Source organism: Macrobrachium rosenbergii, chromosome 9, assembly GCF_040412425.1.
Source record: "Macrobrachium rosenbergii isolate ZJJX-2024 chromosome 9, ASM4041242v1, whole genome shotgun sequence".
Classification (NCBI taxonomy): Eukaryota; Metazoa; Arthropoda; class Malacostraca; order Decapoda; family Palaemonidae; genus Macrobrachium; species Macrobrachium rosenbergii.
The window spans coordinates 23,042,617-23,065,693 of record NC_089749.1 but is presented as its reverse complement, the minus strand read 5'-3'; the positions used below and the strand labels follow the sequence as shown (position 1 = coordinate 23,065,693).

Here is a 23,077-nt window from a genome sequence, read left to right as displayed (position 1 = left end):
GACTTTATATTCCCAAAATGTGCATGAGAGAAAATGGGGAACAAAGATAGAAGGGGCAATATGTTGTGGTGGAATGACAAGCCATACAAGGAATGAAACATATCTATTGCCTTGAGAACACAATGGGGTGTGGTTAGTTAGTTATAAATGATTTGTTTAACCAGACCTCTGAACTCTTTTAGGGTTCTTCTCGGGCTGGGAAAAGAATGGGGGAAAGAGCACATAAAAAATTAAGTAGTTAACTAAATAAATAAATAAATAAAAAAAAAAAAATTAGGGAAAAAAAAAAAAAGGGGGAGATTATATTTTACTTATCAATTTAATTTTGTTTAAGAAGAGAATGATATTATTAATTGAAAAGTTATTACCTTCTGCTAGAATATCCTTTATTGATTTATTTTGTAAATAAGTCTTTCTTTCATGATGCCATCTGGGACAGTCAATCAAGATGTGTTTGATTGTTACTGGGATGTTACATCTTTCACAAGTTATTGGGTTTGTGTGCGGAGTTGACATCAGATGACCATGTGTGAGTCTGGAGTGTCCTATTCTGAGTCTTGTTGAAATCATTCAATTAGTGGTAGTGTGTAAAAGATTAACAATAGCAAGGATAAAGTGCCAAGAGGACATTTTATTTATGGTAAACAAAGTAACCCACTAATGAAAAGAAAAATTTGTCTCGCCTACAACAAAGACATAAGAACTTACAAACAAAACAGAAGACATTTTAAAGAGGTGTGACCAAAAAATACCAAGATTCATGGCTGGAGTGTGTTGGAATGTGGAGGTTGCCAAAAGGTTTGGCGTCCAGAGGAGGGAACTCACTGAGATCTCCAAGAAAGGTGTGTTTTGGATGTACGACAAAAGGTATGGAGCAGTTAGTCAAGAGAAATCGTAGATATAGAAGTTGAAGATCAGTAGGAAGGCCCAGAAAACAATATCTGATGGGCATAAATAAAGACCTGGACCAGACAGAAATTTAGAGACAGAGGAGAAAATTAACGTCACATTGAACCCATTAAATTGTACAATGACTTAAAAACACCAAATTTTACAATGACAAAGAAACATAGACAAACTCTAAAGACAAAAGAATGATACAATCAACAAAGAGGCAATTCACTGAAGCTGAGAAATGAAACCAAAGTTCAATACAGCAGGGCATCAAAAGTCAATGAGCCATGAAACCGGGTATGAACAGGACAATAATAAAGAAAATTATAATACCACCACGTCATAAAATCAATAAACAGGAAATTTTAAACTGTGAAACCATATCACTTGGATGAAAGCACATCACCAATGTCAAAACTTATTTCAAAACTAAAAAAATGTCTACAGTGACAACCGATAACAAGTTCTTATAAAGTCACAACTAGCCATTTATCATATCATGCAAGAATTTGACATTTCTGAGTAAATGAATGAGTGATTTAATAAGGCATTATCACTCATGGTGTGCGCACAACAGATCATCTCAGCAGTAGCAAAGGACTTAATGTATTTTTCCTTGTCTGAACCAATGATCATCGCAATTATGCATGCACACAAAGGATTGATATATAGAGATCAGTAGTTGCCATAGAATTTTCAGTCACCCTTAAGGTGGAATCATGCTTTCAGAGGCAAGAAAAACCAAGGCAGCTGAAGAATGAAACTGCAATACCTTCTACCACAACAAACTCAGATTTCTCCTCTGCCCACCTAACACATCTACATCATCTCATTTTCTTTCAAGGGAAAGTCCCTCAGCTTTCAACAATATAGTCATCTAAAAGGCAGTGGAGCTGCACCTTAACCAAGGGAGCTTACATGTTGCACACTGAACTCAAGGGTGACTTAGAGTTAACAGCTATAACAAGCTGTCCTCATTCTCTTAGTTTTCTGGCCACATACAAAATTCATTCCATCCATACCAACAATTTGTTGTAGTTAGTTATAAATGATTTGTTTAACCAGACCTCTGAACTCTTTTAAATACAATTTGAATGTCCATCCTAAGTTATTTTTGCTATACATAAAATATTTCACTAAGGAAGGAGCAACACATGTGCAGAAAATTCAATCTAACTGAAGGATGCCAAGTCAGTTTTGTGAACTGAAGCAAACATCTGCAAGTTAACTTTTCTTCTTCGCCAAATCACCCACATCAAGAAACAAGAGAAGGAAATCTTCACTATGGAAATCTCAACTGTACACTGTATAGAGTGATTCTGGTTCCCTTTTTGAGTTATTATACAAAACATCTAAAGGAAAAAATTTATCAGAAACTCTCCTGCGTCCATGTACTGTATAGGACTCTTCAACAGTACAAAAAGATCCAATGGACGCCACAATCCTGTTCTTAATGATACAGCTTGCATTAATTCTGCTAAACTGTATAAAATTCAATGATAACAGCCTGATCCTCCCGACTTTTAGGAGTATCATATTATATCAATAACAATCAACAAAATAAATCTTCATGCCCTAACATTAAAACTTCCACCATGTATTCCTCTTCCATGAAGTTTAACTCAGTGGTTTACTTAAACTCAACTTTTTAAGTCTTACCTCTTTCATGACAGATTCCTTGAAATTCAAGTCCTCAGTGTGCAATAATAGAATTTCAGGTCAATGCAAACACAAATCATACAAAGAAGTACGTACAGTTTTCCCAAATTCTCTCAAGCAGACACTCAAGACTGTCCATATTTAGGCAAATTAAAGACAACTCTTGAAAAACAGGAAAATACTTCTGGTAATCAAACTACTTGGTAACAAAAGCAAAGACACCTGCTTGAATACAAGTCATATTTAAGATTTCAGTTTGGAGAAAATGGTACCTTTCCTGTAAAACATGCCGTTTAACTAAGTATTCTTATTCGCAAAGCAATGATTATGATCCATGATCAATACTTATGCTCTTTAAACATTCTATAAACAGTGGACATGGAATGTAAATTATACACAGCATGATGAAGAGTAAAAATATACAGCAAAACTGAAATGATTCTCAAAACATCTTTTAAAAAGGAAGCCTCCCAATTTTATGGTAAAAAAACCAAACACGCCGTCTTTTAAACAACATATTCTAGGTGAAATTAAGTTACTCATAATGCTAGTTATGAGACAATCTGACCAATAAAACCTGTAAGTTCTTGAAGGAAACTATGAAACTACAATGCCAAAGAACTTTGATCACTGGAAGAGTTTTATAAATTCTTAATTCCAGTTGCTACTTCCCTAGTAGTCAATATTTTACAGGGTAACTACTGTAAGTCAATTTAGTGAAACTGGAAATTGCTTTTACTAAATGTTACATTTAGGACTCTGAACTTCGGTTTTGTTCTTCAAGGTTTACCTTAGGCTATCAGAAATTCTAAATATCCTTGAGAATCCAGGCTTAATTAAATCAAATAAGCTTTACCAGTATGTAAAAAGTTTTCAGAAGCACCACATTCTTAAGCTAAAATCACCTTGTGATAAAAGTTATCTAGATGCTTTTGATACAGATTTCAGTAATCATTCACAAATGGAAATTGTCTGACAAAATAATTATGGTAACCCACACACTAAGATGCCAAACGGCTCATTGATTTTCCACCTCAAGAGAACAGTAAAACTCTATACCTGTCACAGATATTACAATGGAATCTTTTAAGCTCAATATTATGGCCTCCGATAGCAGGACAGGAGGGAGAGCTCACTGGCACCAATTACTCACTGTCTTCACTGCCAGCCCATTTTGAGAGGGAGGCTGGGGGACATACCCCTTTATTCTTTCCATTTGATCTACATAACTACATCTGTAAGAACTTCAATGGAGAATCAAATACATACAATACACATTTCACACATCACAATACTGAACACAATTTCTTTTGACATAAGTAAGCAATCATCATGTTTCACAGCAACCCACTTATCAAATGCTCACGCCTTTTCCTTGTTCACTAGAAGTCTGTGCCATAACATCAAACTTCTGATAGTAATCAACAGATAAATATTCTAATCAATCTACTTATTGCCATTGGATCTTCAACATTCACAGCATTGTCAGCTAAATAATACTACAGTATATTATATTTCTTGTAAAACTTGTATAACTGTAATTTTCATACTTCTAACCTGATTGCTCCCTCCTAAAAACTTCAACAACATAATACAGTACAAAGTACCTGGCACTTTTGTCTATCAGTCCAATTGTCTATACTATGACAATGGAACAAAACACTGCTTCCTACTAAAAGCCATACTTATACACATTTCTTTACTACTGTTATAAAATAGTGAAATATCTTACTACTGTTATAAAATAGTGAAATATCTTATTAATATTCAATCTTTGTACTCCTTCCAGTGCTGTTCAGTACTTCTAAACAATATAATTCAAATCATGAAGCTTATATGTGACTGGTTTAACTAAATTTACTATAATTACTGTGGCAAATATCCTGTCAACAATTCAGCTAAATCTTTGCCTCATGCATTACTTCATCTAACTTCAGCACTAAACTTTTATCACTGGGTAATATTCTGTTAAAAAGAACTTTCACCTTGCATTAAAAATCAAAAATAAAATAAGGATATACTGATAACTTTTACAGAAATGACAAAGAGACAGTGATCAAAAGAAAGTGTGGATTACAATGTTTAAAAGTTCTCTTTTACAAACAAATCAAAGTAGCATACTGTACAATGATACATTTTATAATAAATAATAAATTATACCAAACTACAGTAGTGGCCAAATACTTTACATGACAGGATTTATAACTCACTGCTCTTTTATACATGCACTAACAAATTCTAAGATCTTTTGGAAAAATTATCTGCAAATGTGCTCATCAAACAGACAATCTTTGCCACAACAGCATATATATGAAATTTAATGACAAAGAAGCAGACTTGGCAATGATATTCTTATATTGCAATATAACCTTATTTTCTGTCCATTTACTTTTCTTAGTTGGCATTTAAGTTAGATGTATTTCATTGTTGTAGAACTGGCCATCTAAATAAAAAAACACATCATATTTCAGGGATAATACTGATACATGATCGATGAACGATAAGCTAAAATATATGACCTACTGTTTAACACACAAACTGAGTTTATTTCTGTTAAAGAAAAAAGTTAAAGCTTCAGCTAATGCCTACAGCCAGAAGCTAAATAAGGAACTGTCTGAAAACGAGAACTTGAGCCCATTGGTTTAAAATAAAAGATTAATCTAAGCTAAAAAAAAATATTACAGTAGTTAAAAAAAACAAATAAACCCTTTCCTTCACTATCTGTCTGCAATTAGATGCCTAAAAAGACACATATGTGCCTTTAAAAAACAATAAATATAAAATATTTGTTCCATTTCATCATTTAATAAAAGCAAAACAAGTTCAATACTGTAAATGGGCTGTAATCTTAAACAAGTAAAACTACAAAAGAAAAATAAACCTCTTAAATTCTAAATATCTATCCAGAAAATCCTAGACACTAATTTCTCAAGACTAAGCTGGGTCCATGTCAACCTACATGTAGAATTCTATCTTCAAAACAGAAGCATAACAATCCCACTGTATTTGACTAGTTCACTGAGTTTAGGAAGTTTGGCCACTGCTGCACAAAGTACAAGACGATTAATAACAAAAAGATTACCAGGCAGAGTCCAACAGAAGCAACTTAACAAACAAAAAATAAATATATTTTCACTTGTTCTTAAATCAATGGTGGACTACACTTGCAAGAATGGACTCTTAGGCAATAGAATGAATTTCTGTTTCACAAGTAAAATGTCTTCCACCTTCAACAATAAATAAAAAGCTTTGTATAAAGCTTAAAAGCATAGTTTTTCTGATATTTTCATGCACAGTACACAGTACCAGGAAGCTCTTATCTGAAATGCAAACATAGCTAGTTTAAATAAAACAGAACCAACTAAAATTGAACTATTGAACAGTAATCTTCCAAGGAAGTAAGGCAAGTGTTAATGGCAGGCATGACCCTCATCAGGGAGAAAAAGGAGGTAAAGCATATACATCTGAATCATTTTATTGTTGCATTTCTTCCAAGTTAATGAATCCATTACTGGCAATTCATAAGGTTCCTTCTTTGGTTCCTGTAATAACAACTTGGTGGTTTGGTTATATAGTACTGCACTCAACCAACTCTACTAATTGTCTTCATATTTCACAAAAGAGATCATCTGCATGTTTCAGTGAAGAGCAATCACTCTGTTAAGTGGAAGAGGTATGTGGTAGCAGATGCCTTTAGCAATAATCCTCCAAATCAACCGGTTCTTCAGGCATGTAACATTCGTCAAACAGTATAAATGAGTGTGACTGTCCTTCTATTACAAGTGATCCTTAAACAACTGGCTGACATTATCAGGCCTGTGATGTGGCCTCCCAAGCATTTTTTTACTTGGCTACAGTGCATTTAGTGTGGGAGGAAAACAGGTTCTCCTGCTTGCAGATTTCGTAAGTTAATGAACCACATTAAGTACATTCAACATTCCTTCATTGAACAAACCCCTTTCTGACCACTCCCGTGCACTTTCAACAAATTCCTTGCAAGCTGAAGCCATGGAAATGAAATACTGAATACTACTTATGGCATCACCTTTACTAACACGAAATTTTCACAAAATCAGCAGTTTGTCAGAATAATCAAAGAATGCCTAACCTCCAGCTCAAAGGCTTCAACTGTCCCTCTAATTAACATGACCTTGTCAAAGTTGGAGCATCCATGTCTCTGTGTTATGATGCCATGCTGGAGAAAAAAAATACCCTCCCTCAAGCATATTCACTTAAATTGTTACCACTGAGCACTGCTGGAGAGCTATACTTTCTATGGAAGATGATAATCTTTTGAGTCTGGAACATACTCCACCACACAACAAGGAACCAACAATCAAATCATTAAAGAATTGGTATGTATTAACATGATATTAAAGATCTCATAGCCTGTAATTCGGTGCCTAAATCTTCATATTCTTGGTGATAAATAATACAAAGTGCTTGAATGTGTCTGAATTCCTATAAACCTGGCACCATTTTCAGTAAGTCTCTGCCATTTATATGACACTTCAGGATACCAATTTCCAACAAGAAGGAAGCGATTAAGTGCTTCAAGAAGTACCAGCCAGACCTCCTTGGCATCATAATACTGTACAAGTATAAAGAGAAGGCCAGTTACATGCACCAAACAACAGTCATTTGCAAAGTGGAACAGCTTTATCATCCTAATTTACAAACAGAATTCCTTTTTGTGAAAAAATGCAGTACACATTAATGTCTAACGTAAGATACCAGAATATGAGAGCTGTGTACGAAAAGATAGCTTAACTCGACCATGGCATTGAAATGCTTAATTATCAAATGATCTGCTCTTATACTTGAATTAATAAAAAAGATAATGAAGTATCTTACTGAATAAATTAAAATAATCCATTGCCATATCCACTAGATCAACTGAAAATGTTGAAGTATCTACTGTAACATTTTTAGCATGAGTTTGTGGCAGTCACACAAAATATGTTTTTCACTTCAATTTGTACTGCCTTCTCTTCATAAATGGATTGGCATGAATATGGATCAGCGTATTCCATTTAATTTGTGAGAAAAGTATTTGATCTGAGGGGCAAAAGTTTTTCATGCCAATAACTTTAAAGTGCCTCTGTGGTAATTCTAAGAAAATCAAAAGTTTTAAGCTTCATGATACAGTACTTGTACTCTGCATAAACATATCTCTACAAATGAATCAACAAATATTTCAAAATACAAAACATCTACAATTCACTAAACATACAAAATAAAGAAAAAATATCTCACATACTCAGATAACTTCCAAACTCAAGTCTCCAACAGGTATTTTTGTCATACTACTATACAATATTTTAGGTATCTTCTTCACAACATTACAAACTAAATAAAATTGACTTTTTTTTATCAAGATATAATATACTTCTTTCTCTACAAATCATACATGTTTTCATTCTAAAAGTCTTCCACCCTTAAATACACATTCAAAGCCATACTGATTACTTTTATTAGAATATTAAGTTCTACTGTACAACAGGACAATAAGCTGATACTGGAATAGAGAAAGAAATAGAAGTTTTCCACAAGAAAGGATATAAATATACAGGAACAACAGCCAATCTTTAGCCCTAGCAAACTATTTTTGCAAATCAATTAGGTCCTTGATCATAACTTTATTCTTTGGTTAATCAGAGATTGTGGGCTCAAAGGTCTTACAAACAAGTATGGCCAAACAAGCTCTAATACTGCATAGCTGTCCACAGTCCCTCAAAGAAGAACCCAACTAAACTCCTGAATTTGAGTGGTCATGGAATTATAGACCCAGCTATTCAATACTATTTTGTAGACATCCAGAAAAAAGATTTGAGATATATACCTAAAATTAGGTATATATCTAAACACACACTACTGTAAAAATCTGCTGGCATTTAAAAAGCACTTGACACAAACTTTTGCAAGTACAGCATACAATCATAAGAACAACCATGGTATACATAAAGTATCCCTAATACTGCAACTGAAGCGCTAAGTTAAGTTCAGTTTTTGACACTTGCTCGTTGTATCAGTTTTTGACACTTGCTTGTTGTACAGTAATAAAAACCTGGTAACCAACACAATCCAAACTTTGTCCATTCAATGTACAGTATAGCCCATGTAAATGAGACATAACATCAAAACCTCCACGATGGTCAAACCATGAAGTAAGGCTACTTTAAGATTCCATATCTACATAACATTAAGCACAAGATACCTTTGAAAGATTATGTAAATATTCAACAAACTTACAAATCTTTACTGAGGCAAAAATTCTGTGAGTACAAATTGCTCATCTCTATTTCAAAGACTCAAGAAATGCTAAATATTGTCCCTATTGACAAAAAATTCAAAAAGTCTCATTCAATTATATGATAAGACAGCTACACGAAAAAAGTAATTCTGGCTTTGGCCATGAGAGATGACAGATGCTTATGAGTGTATTATGTAAATATTCAACAAACTTACAAATCTTTACTGAGGCAAAAATTCTGTGAGTACAAATTGCTTATCTCTATTTCAAAGACTCAAGAAATGCTAAATATTGTCCCTATTGACAAAAAATTCAAAAGTCTCACATTCAATTATATGATAAGACAGCTACACGAAAAAAGTAATTCTGGCTTTGGCCATGAGAGATGACAGATGCTTATGAGTGTATAATAAGCTCAACATGTCCTCTAGTAATTTTAAAGGCAGTATTAAGACTCCTAAAATAATTTTATGGAGTTTTAGCTGAGGGCACCTAATGTTGCACCTTTTGCCACAAGATTAATGACTAAGAAAAAATACAGAACCTCTGACAGGGTCATGGTTGACCTCATTGGACTGACATAACTGGAACTGCTCCATAACTTTTTCCTACTTACATAGAACTGTCACATCTTTTTCTTTTTGGCAGTCACAGACTGCTTATACAGCCCATAATATCAACAACTTGGCTTGTAATCTCTTGCTATATAAAGTTCCTGAAACTGATCCTTGCCTCATACTGAAAATATTTTTCTACTACCCTTCTTGGTGGAGAAGCATCCGTAAGACAACTGCTATTGCTACTTGAACAACCCCATAGTCTTTTTCTGCATTTCTGCAAGTGCAATTTCTTTACCACAAGTTATCATTTAAACTAGGGAGTTGTATGATTGTATCTCAACAACTCCAACCTTCACTTCATACCTGCATCCATGTTACTCTTGCTTAATGTTTGCGACTGATAGTCAAGAAGAAAACAGGACTCGAGTCTTGAAGCAAGGCATTTTTGGCACAATAGGTCAATTAATTTCAATGAGTACCTATCATCATACCCTCCCATACAGACATGGTTCCCCCAACTACATGTATAGTGGTTTGTCAACTTGCTATGTAGTTTCTTTAACTAGAATATTCAGTTTTAACTATACATGACATATTTTGAGGCTGGACTAAACTAGGTACTGATGGTTTATTTATCCAAGGTGGATTATCTTATGGAAGTTTGGATCCTATCAGGCATCAACCCAATGAATTCTTCCTGATAGCTGGAAAGATCTCAGCATTTTTCATCTAAGCAATCTGGAATAATCAATGAGCAACTTAAATGAGTTCCGATTGACATAACCAAGCATCCAATACCTTGAACTTTTATTTTGCTTCTAATTCTAGGCACTACTTCCACTTCCTTTCATCTCCTTTGGGCTCCTCTAATCAACACATTTTTGTTGTTTTTTTACCAGTGAATCAACACCATCACCTCCACTTCCTCCTATTCCATGTTACATATAGTGTATGACACTTCATTCTCAATCTCACATAATCCTATCTACATGGACCTGGATAGTATGGGCCAGATAATACTTATTTTACTTTAAGGTTTCCAAAGCCTAGTTTCTTCCATTATGTCTCATATTTCTACTTTCACATTAATATCTATGAATTTGAAGACTGGACTACTCTAATCTTTCAGCATTTTGGAATTTTGAGATGACTAGTAATGTTTTATGATATCAACGAATAGCCTTAGGTAAAATCTTCAGATTCATGTGGGACTTATCTAACCAAGTAAGACATTGGTCTCTTATACCAGGAGACACTCTGCACACTATTCTTCATAACATGGAAGAACCAAAGGATTCCATCTTATCAATGACTTAGCTATGACTTCCAAATTGGGTTCACTTCAACTCTGCAAAGTTTCATCACCTTTCTCTTGATTTACAGATATTGTTACACGAATTGCTCCTAAAATGCTCTTGACAGTAAGCCACCATGTTCTCTCATCCTTCATCCTCCTAAACACACAAAATTTCACAATACCTACAAATACTGAAATGAAACAAAAAAAAAAAAAGGATAAACAGGCTTGAATGACCTTTCATATCTTTCATTTCCAGACTATGAAATTTTGTTTGTCTCTAACATTTCTAATATCATTTATTCTACTTCTTGAAGAAGAAGGAATGTCATTACTTGAGTGGTGGAGCCCATTAACACACTTGTCTTGTGAGATTAGCTTATTCTGGGCAGCAACATCCACACTGGTCTGTACATTTTGAACAAATGTGTTTGCAGATTAGGGCTCAAGTTAAGACTCAAAAATCCCACAAATAGGCATTAGTCCTTGGAACCACAGCTTTTTCTTTGGTTAAAGTCTATAGATTTTGTTATGTACCCTGCACTTTTGGAATTTTAGGTCAAACAGTAATTTAATCACTCTGATTTTGCTTTTTGCCATTTACTCGTTTTCTTAGGTCTCTCTTCTCATAACATCTCTTCTTATAACATAAGACATGTTAAATATAAAGAAAACGAAGAACCAGCCTTTACAGCTAAAACCTAGCTGATAAAAGAAGGTACAATTACAAGAACGAAAGTAATATTGTGAACCCCATGTGACAATGTCAGAACACTACCAAAGAATCATGTAAAAAGGTGAAAACTGAGGGATAGACAGCCCTAGATGACAGCAGGAAAACCAGCTATTCAAACAGAAGTATTAATACCAAGAGCTGCATGATGGAAGAATAAATGAATACCCCAGTCAAGAAATCACTTCAAAATTGTATAGGGGACAAACTTTCAAACTGACCATGTTACAAACTTTCATACACACTTCAAACATAAATGTATACAGCTCAAAAACCAAACAATTGCAATAAAATAATCTACTTCACATCTATAAATTACACCGCTGATCTTCATTGACAAATACTACTGGAAAGACTTCACGAAGTGTCATGAAGATTTTCACCGAAATTTACTACTGCAAAGCCTTCACCAAGATTCATAAAAAATCTTCACTGACAGACACTGCTGCAGTGACTTGACCAACGGCCACACAGATCCTTAGTAGTAAATGCTGCTGCAAGGACTTCAACAAAAATCATAAAGGTCTTCAATAGTCCTGACTTCACCAAAGATCACATACATCTTCACTGGTAAATACTGCAACAGAAACTTCACAAATTACAGTACTTGTACTCGCCACTGCTTGGCAAACTGAAATACAGAAATTATAACTTTTAGGACAGGGTTTGTAATACCAGTAAATACTAATAAAATATTTCATCATTCTGTAAAAATTGTAGCAGCAAAATTTATTTTGCATTCAGATTTCATACAGTTTTGCAAAAATACACAATCCCTTGGTCCTTTTTCAACTATGTATATTTGCAGCAGCATATTAAGACACTTTCATACTCTATCAACAATCTTTAAACAATTTTTTTGTTTCCTAAATACAAACCACTGCTTTATATATGTTAGACAGCCTGGCAAAGATGAGTCACCACATACCTAATATTAATTAAAATCAACAGATTCAGAGTGAACTTCGTGACAATCAGAAATGAAATCCTCTCAGCAAAATTTACCACTGGCCCAAGAGTTTGATTCCAATGTATTTGATGATGATGCTTGGCAGTTATATCTCAACAGACCTATCCTGATACACGTCCTCTGGGTCAGTTCAACAACACTGAGTGGTACGGATAAGATCCACACCTGACTTTGGAGCCAATGACAATGTCTTACAAGTCTCCTCATCAATAATTTCTCATGTCATGATCCCAAGACCCTACTTCCTTCCACTGCTAGTACTGTACTACTATGACTGAATCCTCATCATCTTGCCTCGTAATTGTTAACTGTACAACCTGAGATCTTCCTCATCCTCATGTCCTCAGTTATAGATTACCTCTTGTCCTCACGTCAATTGGACACCTTAGTCAATACTCTTCTTGATACATGCAGCCATCTAATCCTCCCAAAATAAGTTTCTGACACTCATCTCTGCCGCTCCTTGCTTTTACATCATCAATCATTCACTCACCCATTACACTGAGCTCGGTCACTAGTAGACATCTAACTGATCATCCTGTCTGCAACCTTCACATTCCCGTAAAAAGTTAAGTATACCTTAGTTTTACCAGACCACTGAGCTGATTAACAGCTCTCCTAGGGCTGGCCCGAACGATCGGACTTATTTTACGTGGCTAAGAACAAACTGGTTACTTAGCAACAGGACCTACAGCTTATTGTGGAGTCCGAACCACATTATAGCGAGAAATGAATTTCTATCACCAGAAATAATTCCTCTAACTCTTCATCAGCCGGCCGGAGACTCGAACTCAGGTCTACCAAGTGCTAGGCCACAGCTCTACCGACTCACCTAACAAAGAGCTTCACATTCCCGTAGAGACCCAGTGTCTTCAGCTAGAAAAATATTTCAATCTACTTCAACCATCAAGATCCAAAACCATTACTGTATCACCAGGACTATCAGAACTCTCCAGATCCAGTGACATTTAATTAAAATATTTTGGGAGAAGGGTTAACAACCAAATCAACATCTATAACACCACAGTAAACACAAATTAGGTCTACAGAATCACCGTAAATACCCTACACAGTGCAACCTTGGCCAATAAAACATTTCTCTACATGTGTCAAATAACTGAACAAATAGTAAAAAAAAGTGGTCTTATGATACAGATTCCTAATTTTTAAAAAAGACAATTAGCTTCCCCACGATGAATGTTCAACTACCAAAGTATTTAAAAAGAAAAGACAAACAGAGAGGGGGATAAACTTCACAACCAATTCTTGTGAACAAAAGGACATCACATTTTCATTTCTCCTACTACTTTAATTCCTTCCAAAAGTCTTCTCCTTGAGCATGATCCCTTGCCTAAGTTGTTATTCTAATGCTCTAAATACCAAACAAAACATTCAGTCCTGTGGGTTACCCTTAGGAAGTTTTGCATGGATAGCATTCAGTCACAGGGGGCATGAAGTACCATCGACGTGATCAAGTGAAAGTTTTCTGCACGCCCTACCTCCTTGACCATTTCACATCTGTGGCCTTCCACATCAAAAGTTATAGAATTTAAATTCAAGTATGTAAAATAACAGTACAATACTCATATATATCATATTCCAACATGGAATTTACTTCATGTCAAAACCAGCTCTAATTTCATTTACAGTAGTCACCTTCTCCATCAGCTTTTAGGACCTCATCATGACTCATCAGCAAGATCTGTTGCAAGTTTTAAAGAAATCACTTTTGTGGTAAGGATTCTAGTACAAAGTCCATGACCTTAAACATGGTCCTAGGATATTATGTACTAGCAGTATCCAAGTAATAACCACAACCTTAACATGCAAGATCAGAAGACCAGCAGTGTTGCAAACAGCACAGAAAACCAAAACCCAAAAAGAAATTCTTGAAATACCCATTCATCTTTCACCATTTAATGTGAAGGACATCAAAAGGAAGCACCTCATTAAATCTGACCACACCAGGGCAGGAGCATTAACATCAGTGTTCAATGCACTGTCTGCCTCTTTATAATGTGCACCCTACCCACAAGTAGTTTTATACATCCCACTCATCACCTGATATATTCTAAAATGTAATTCATTACTAATAATGTACTATAAATAAACAAAGGCACCTGTAAAACCCCAGCTTGTATTTACAAGTTGACTGACTTTAAACTTATTTCATTTTGCACTGCCAAAATGTTTCAAGGGTAAAGAAATTAAGAAATTTAATAATTTTCCAATAAGCAATTATGACATCACACAGTACAATTCAAGACAAAAGATATAAACTCTAGTCTGACCAACCTTACAGAATGCAATGTTGCAATAATTTTAGTCACATAATTAGGGAAGGATGTCTTAACACCCCATTAATCAAAATAATTTCACATACATACTGTTACAAATGCAGTACTGTCCCACAACTTACCTGCAAATAAAATCCAATCTAGGGCAATCACATGAGGATGCTTGAAATTTTGATGATCTGCAGGATTTCTCAATCTCAAATAATACCTGCAAACGAAAAACAAGATCAAGTAATATAACTGAAGTATAGTCTACATATAGTATTTTATTCATTTTACTGAAAAAAAGCTAAATGATCAACAGATGATACTCCAAATCAGCAAAGGAGACATCGTCAAACACAAATACTTTATGAGCTTTGGGTAGACAGAAAAGATTGTGAACACTGCTACCAAATGCTAGCTTATCATACCTACCAATTGCATTTGTCTTGTATATTTTGTGTCTTGGTATTTCCCATTAGTCATAGGCCTATCCTTGCATTCTTGTGCTTTATCCTGTAAAATCCTTTGGCAGCTTTATAAATCTTACAAGCTTACCTACGTGAGGATCGCATCATCATCATTATTTATAGTACTGTACTGTATTGCTCTTTATTGCCAAAGCTACTGCTCTCTACTTGAACATCCACTGACCGCTTGTTTAGTTTTAAATAGCAATCCATTTTATCATCATATAATAAAGGCCTCTTACACTTAAAGACAATGCAAACCTTTTTGATCAATCACTGTAGAATAGTGTACTGTAGTGGGATATATACTGCACAACACAATCCCTAAATATTATTAGTGTTCTTAGAACAAGCCAGACATGTAAGTATAACCTATATCAGTAAGGGCAAAGGTTATGATGGTTTTGCAGTTACAAAAATAAGATGGGATGCAAAGATTATATACAGCATCATAACTGCTTTTAATTTACAAATACTATAACTAACCTCACCTGCCAATATAATCAAATTCAGTGCTTGGGCAAGAGATGGTTTGAAGTTTTGATGATCCCAGAGTTTCTTTATCTCAACTAACACCTGTAGAGCATAAATAAAGTTTATGAAGTGTTATTACAATATATATGGAAAACTAAACAATTCAAAGCATGACACTAAGAGGATGAAGACAAATCTTCCAATACAGTATCAACAACAAGCTGGCCCAACTCAAATCTTAATACAATGAATTATTCTCATTCTGCACCCTTCAAAATATTCTGGGTATACCAGTAACTTGTTTGTCACACTTAACAGGAGTGGTTGCTTGATTTACACAATATCTGCTTTATTTAGCAAACCAGTTTTCACTTGAGCAGCATATTTGCCAAAGTTTATTAAAGTTTACTTTTAAATGAACAGTGATCACATTTGCTTGGACAGGTTCCTTGAATTAATGAAACTGGTGGCACCCTGTTAATAATCTTTCATAATTTTTTCATGGAATGGCAGAATCAAACCCTGGCTTCATTTCCTCACTGACAAGGAAATTAAACTTTATATCTTCTTCTTTCCCACCATTATCCCTACGTTAAAGGGTCGGTTGCCTGATGCGCCTTCTCCACTGCCTTCTATCAAAGGCATCATCCTCCACCAAATCTCTTCTCTCCACATCTTCCTTCACTTTATCTCACCACCTAATTCTCTGTCTCCCTCTCGATCTTCTTCCTCTAACAGGTTCTTCCCAAGCCCTCTTCACTCCCTCCTCATCATCCATCCTTAACACATGCCCATACTATCTCAATCGTGGCTCTCTTATCACCTCTGTTATCTTTACTAAGCCTGCTCTTCTTCTTATTTCATCATTTTCCAATCTCACATGCAGCAATATTCCCATAATTCACCTCGGCATTCTCATCTCTGTTCTCGCAAGCTTTACTTCCTCTTTTCTTCTTAGAGCCCATGTTTCTGATCCATACATTAACACTGGTCTTATTACTGTTATATATCTTGACTTTTAACTTGACTGGCATTTTCTTATCACATACTACTCCAGGTACATCTCTCCACTTCCCCCACGCTGCTTTTACCCTACTGTCCACTTCAGCCTCACATCCACCCTCTTGGCTTCAAGTAGATCTTAAGTATTTAAACTTGTCCATCTGTTTTATAATCAAGCCTCTTTTTTCTTGTATTAATATTCTGTCTCTATCTTCCCTACTGCTCACTAAAACCTGTTTTATTCACATTCACCCTTAAGCCACCCCTCTCTAAAGACTCCTGCCACTCCCCAACCCTTCTCTGTAGGTCCTCCTCATCTTCAGCAGTAATCACCAGATCACCAGCGTACAACAACTCCCACAGCACTTCATTCCTGATCTCTTCACTCAACACATCCATGACCAGCACAAACAAAAATGGGCTTAATGCTGACCTCTGGTGTAATCCAACACTAACTTCAAAGTTTTCTGTTTCCCCAACTGCTGTTATTACTTTTGTGCAAATTAAACTTTATGTTCCTTCCTAAATATATTCCTCTTGTTCTTTGAGACATTGCCTATTAGTCTACAGGCCTACCATTACATTCCTGTATGGTAAATTCACTTGCAATATTCCACAGGAAAAACTAGGAATTCTGAAGTTTGGACGTCTAATAGTTTTTGTAGTGAGAAAACAAACTTGACACTCATGTTCTAAATGCTTCCCAATCTAGCACAACTCCCTTCGCTTAATTCTAAAAATAATAGGGAGAAACATTGTGGGAAACCATGGTCTGAATGTGTTAGAACAAAAACATCGGCTAGGCTATATAATATGGATAATAATGTAACATAGCGTAACCATCCTATCTTAAACTATCCTTGAGAGCTTAACCTGATCCACTGGAGCTTCCTTTCATTATTAAATAGTAGAGGAGGGGTTAATAGCATAATTAATCAATTGTATGTCAAATTCGTGTAAAATCTATCAAAATAAGAAAGCAATAATACCATAAACCACATTCATTAGCCTACTAAACAATCTATATGGAATGGCATAGCCTACCTCTAAGCTCTACCACAGGAAAGCAACTTATGAGCAAATATTAAATGATAGCGAGGTAATTCTAAGCCGGCTGTCCGCGGTGAGCTAGACTATGGCAATTGACGTTTCTATGTTATTTTACTTGCTTTAAAAAGAATTTAAAGTAATATTTTGCTGGCCGGCTGTAACTAAGCTGTCATTGACCTCTGAAGACTCAGCGCTGAATTGCCTAACGCGGTGTTTCTTGCCAGCATTCCGCAACCCTCACCCTCCATAGCTAATGCGGCAAAATTGTAACCAGTAAACACCCTTAAACTACCAACATAAGCATTGCCCATGAGGTGTTTACTGGTTGCAATTTTTGCCGTATTAGCTATGGAGGAGGGGGGGCGGGCTTGCCGCGGAATGCCGGCTTAGACCTACCCTGCGTTAGGTAATTCAAGTCGGTAATCTTCAAGGTCAATCACAGTTTAGTTACAACCGGGAGACAAAATATTACTTTAAATGTATGCTAAATAAAATAACATAGAAAAACGCCAATTGCCAGAGATAGAAGCGACACTTCAGACCCTTCAGAGTACGGTAAAACAGTGCAACTCTAAATTACCTTATCCTGTACAAACCAACATCCTCTGGATTGATTAGCCTTCCACCTACCACAGGATATTGCCCCAAAAATACTGGGTATTGCTCAGGTTTTATATAAAACACTTTGCCATTGCGGAGTTTAAAATCTCTCACACTTACTGCTAATACATAATTACGTACTTTGATATTTAATAACACACCTTCAACCGACGTAGATATGTTCTGTTATGGCGGAGGCGCCAAAATTTCATTCACAGAAGACTAGCTCACTGGATGTTTTCGTTGTAATATTGTAAAATATTTCTTTTAATGTATCAATATTACTCTGTAATGCAAATTAATTCTAATTTCTTATGTAATTAAGATATATTTTACAACTGTTATGTATACTAACAAGTGAGTCATATTGTGTCATTTATACTACAGTTTATAAGTTGTAAGGAACGACGCCTTCTCTTTCCAGTGTTGCCAATTCCGAAAATAGTTTCCCTAGATTTGGGGAAATACTGCCTTCAAATGGGGGAAATTAATCCTTCGATGTCGGCGTAAAACTCTTTCGGATTTTCTTAAACCAGAAGTTTAAATTTCAGACAATCTTGTTATTTCATGGTGTTTTGCCATTTGAATGACTTTTTATAACGTATGCAAAAGAGAAAGTTTTCCACATCACTTGCTAGTTTGCTTGTATTAGTGTTAAGAAAGCAGCCCAAGCAAATTATTTAGACAAAAAGAAGTTACCAGATATGCCTACACTCCTGGTATGGCATTTTCCATCTCTTACATCTCCCACATACCAGCATGTTAAAAGCAAAGAATTTTCTACTGTGCAGAACGTTAATTAGGTACCTTATGATACTGAGCTATGGAAGACTTGTTTATGAATATGATGGTGAATCACAATACACGGGATTTACCTGAATAGGAGGCATATAAGTCTATTATTATCATTATTAGTGTATCGATTGCAACCAAGTTATCATCGTCATGCTAATGTATTTTGTTCTGTCTCAGTTGTATCTGCATTTTTTTTTTTTTTTTTTGTATATGACCATGAGATGAAATAAAATACATTATTATTGTGTGTGTGTATTATGTGTGTGTATTATTATTGTGTGTGTGTGTGTGTGTGTATAGTCCTGAAACTTCTTTATCTCCGTGAAAACCAAAGGTGTACTGTTCGAAAATTTCTCCCAGTTGACAGTCAGTAATATAGGACATCATTTTTCATTCTTTAAGGGAAAAAAATAAATTCTTGTACGGTGTCATGTGTGGACATTATTTTTTCAAATTTTGTATACATGGCAAATAAAATAGGTGAAATAGTTTTTAAAATAAAAGTTTTTGTTGAAGCTGCAATCAGGTAGGAACTGATTTCGACAGTCGTTCCGAAGTATTACAGAAAACGATTAGCTTTTATGTGTCTGTTTCAGTTTAGGAGATTCGTGTGTGTGTGACCGAGTTAGAAATGTGTTAGCGAGTGAGTTGGCATTAACCTAGTTTTTTTACAGCCGGTTATCATAATTGCGAGTGTTGATCTAAACAAAAAATTTGGGAAGAAGTATCTGAAAAAGAAAACTTTTGTATCTAGCCTTGAGAGTTTCTAATTCTAAATATGAAAGACATCAAACTTAAATGACATAGCATTTATGTAAATTATCAGAAAATGAAAATCTTCTAAACACCTACAATTCTCTTTCTAATGTGTATTCATGTATTAATGAAGTGTTCAAGTTTAAACCTGACAACAGTCAGTGCACTTTCAGTTACAGTTTACTTAAGTCATTTCTGCATCTCCAAGTTTAATTATTTTCACGGGTTAGTGAAATCATTTATTAACTTCTATAATCTATTTACGCAAATAATGTACACAGTATTGTATTTGGTTTCCCCATTTTGGATGTAGGCCAGCTTATAGGAGGCCGAATTTTCCCCCATCGGTGTTCGCTTACACACAGCCACAATCGCTGGAAGATGAGGTTAAAAGTTTGATTTTGTGGTAATACATTGTTGTATTAAGTAATCTTTGGTTAGTAAAATGTCCGAAGCCACAATTATAATATACATTGCCTCAGTAGTATCGAACCGATGTAAATTGCGTGGGGAATTTTAGATGTTTTGGGGAAAATTCCATTCAACTTTAACAGGAAATTTGGAACTTATCAGATGGTAACAATGCCAATTCTGCTTTATTAAAATAAGTGACCATACCTTACTCTCGGTTCAACCATACTCTTACTAAATTAAGTATACCTTAGTTTAACCAGACCACTGAGCTGATTAACAGCTCTCCTAGGAGCTGTGGCGAAGGTTAGATTTATTTTACATGGCTAAGAACCAACTGGTTGCCTAGCACTTAGGACCTACAACTTATTGTGGAATCAGAACCACATAACGAGAAATAAATTTCTATCACCAGAAATAAATTTCACTAATTCTTCATTGGCCGGTCGGAGAGTCGAACGCGGACCCAGCAGAGTGCTAGATGAGGGGATTTCACATATTGATAAGTGATGGAAACAGTTCCTTTAATTTTACAACACTGGAATTGCTAATTTCTTTGAATTAGCTTTCCTTTTTGTTAAATTCGATTTTTTTTAACCAGTAGCCAAGAATATATCAATTTGGAGCCTTTTCTCCTCTCACATTATCTTTGGCGATATAGAAAACGACATACTAAAAACAAAAAATTATTTGTTCAAGCTCACTTCGCTAATTACTCTTTCAGATTCCAGCGCCCTATAAGCAAAGCATCGCTTTCCCACCCCTGAGGTTCACCCTGACTTCTGCAGGAAGCTTTACGGAGAGGGACCCTCAGTCAAACACGAATCCCTAGGTTCCCTAGCTAAGCATAGGAGGAGACCCTTTCGGAAAAACAGTGGTTTCCAGTGCCTCAGACGGGGAAAACAAGGTTCCCTCCGGAATCCCCGGATTATTGCCTCTAAACTCACATTTGATTTTTTCAAATATTCAGAACAAAATATTGCGCATGAGATCGTTGACTGACGGAGATGAAAGTCCTCTTTCTTAGTAATCCTTATTAACTATAACTATTCTTGTACATAATATTCTCTCTCCCTCTGTTTGATGCATAGAAATATATAAAATGGTTTTCTTTCCTTTTTGGATTGGTGCTGATTTAAAATTTGCAATTGGAAACACGCTGCAAATTGCTAACAGTACAAAGAAACTAAAAGAACTGCAAAATCCCCCCCCCCAAAAAAAAAAAAAATTAGCCTATACGTAGCCCTAGCTATTATTTTAATGTTGAAATTAATTTTTGTCTGTAATTTGACCGACAGTTGTTTAAGGAGTTTGCTAAATTCGAATATCTAAGTGGAATTGCAGTCACTTATCAATTACCACAATTTAAAAATGCAAATACTGCAGTATACTTGCCAGTTACTTCGGCTTTTTCAACTGTCTTGAACGGAATGGAATTTGTGATTTCAAAACCTTCAGATACTAAATCTTTTCAATTTCAACCTTAAGAGAGGAATTGCAGTGATACTGTTAACTGGTAAACAGAAAACGAACTTACAATCAGTGCAGAATTCTAGCAAAATGCTTAGCGTTCTGTAGAATTGAATCATATTGCAAACACCAAATCACTAGGGTATTACAAACACTGCAAAGTACTTGTTTACATATAGAGGTATTCCTCAGAATTATACGCGGTATTTTCATTTCCATGTATGTTCTATTCTAAAATGGTAAAACTACTTTAGAAATCCCCAAGGCTAATTGCTTTTTCATTCGATGATGATATAAATGCAATAGTTTGGGTACAATGAGTAGCAATTTTTTCAAAGGTAACATATTCTCCAAACGAATAGCGTTCTCATGCTTGTTTTAAAAAAAAGCTGCTTATTAGTGATAATAACGTACAAAGTACAGTATCTTCATTTTTGTCTATTAATAACTAAGATATATTTTGTCATTGGTCGGTGCATGACACCGGGAAATACTGAACTAAAATTCTTAACAGCCCTATATGTTCATTCATTTACCTAATTATAAAAACGCATATCAAAAATCAATAAATAAATCTATTGAATATTTCATACACTGAAATTCAGAGAAAAATGTATTAAGTGTATATATTATATTTATAGAGTTAGCCTGATAAATAATTTTAAGAAATAATTATGTGTGAATTGATTAATATCAGTAATGGATCCTCTTTTCATTACTATTGACAAATTGAAGCAAAAATCATATGTAAAAGAAAGGGTTTTATGTAAATAACTGTTTTGACGATGACCTTTAACAAAGATATCAAATTTTAATTCCTCTTCTGTAATTTTATATTTCTGTATATTAAATGGCAATGTATGTTTTCATATTCTGATGAACATTGCGCTCACACACACAAACATACATATACAGTATATAAAAATGGTCCACATTATCAGTTTATTCATTTATGCATAGAATTCCTGATAATGGGATTATGACTCACGATATGTAAGAAATACAGAAAAAGTGTGACTCTCCAGTGTATTATTTGCCCTTGATTCTACCATTTAAGTGTGCATAGCGTTTGCCCCAATTGTGAGATATATATATATATATATATATATATATATATATATATATATATATATATATATATATATATATATATATATATATATTATATACTGTATGTGTATGTATGTGTAAATGTATATATATATATATATATATATATATATATATATATATATATATATATATATATATATATATATATATATACATATATATATATATATATAATAAAAGAAACAGTCTATAATTGAATAAACTAAATACTTTGATATACTACAAGGCATACAGAAAATCACTGATAAAGACAGAACCGGCAAAAACAGAAAAGTCGTTAACAAAAACTAA

General features: G+C 34.7%; 1 long non-coding RNA gene across 3 annotated transcripts; it reads right to left on the bottom strand.

Moving 5' to 3' along the window:
• Positions 1-540: 540 nt before the first annotated feature.
• On the bottom strand, positions 541-18,500 carry LOC136841602 (uncharacterized). 3 transcript variants are annotated; one of them, XR_010854026.1, is made up of 4 exons: positions 18,383-18,500; positions 15,607-15,691; positions 14,786-14,871; positions 541-12,027 (listed from the first exon to the last, which is right to left on the bottom strand). It is a non-coding gene; the product is annotated as an uncharacterized lncRNA (long non-coding RNA). The 3 variants fall into 3 exon arrangements; XR_010854025.1 differs by having other exon boundaries at positions 18,403-18,483; XR_010854027.1 differs by lacking the exon at positions 18,383-18,500 and adding an exon at positions 18,222-18,360.
• Positions 18,501-23,077: the final 4,577 nt, after the last annotated feature.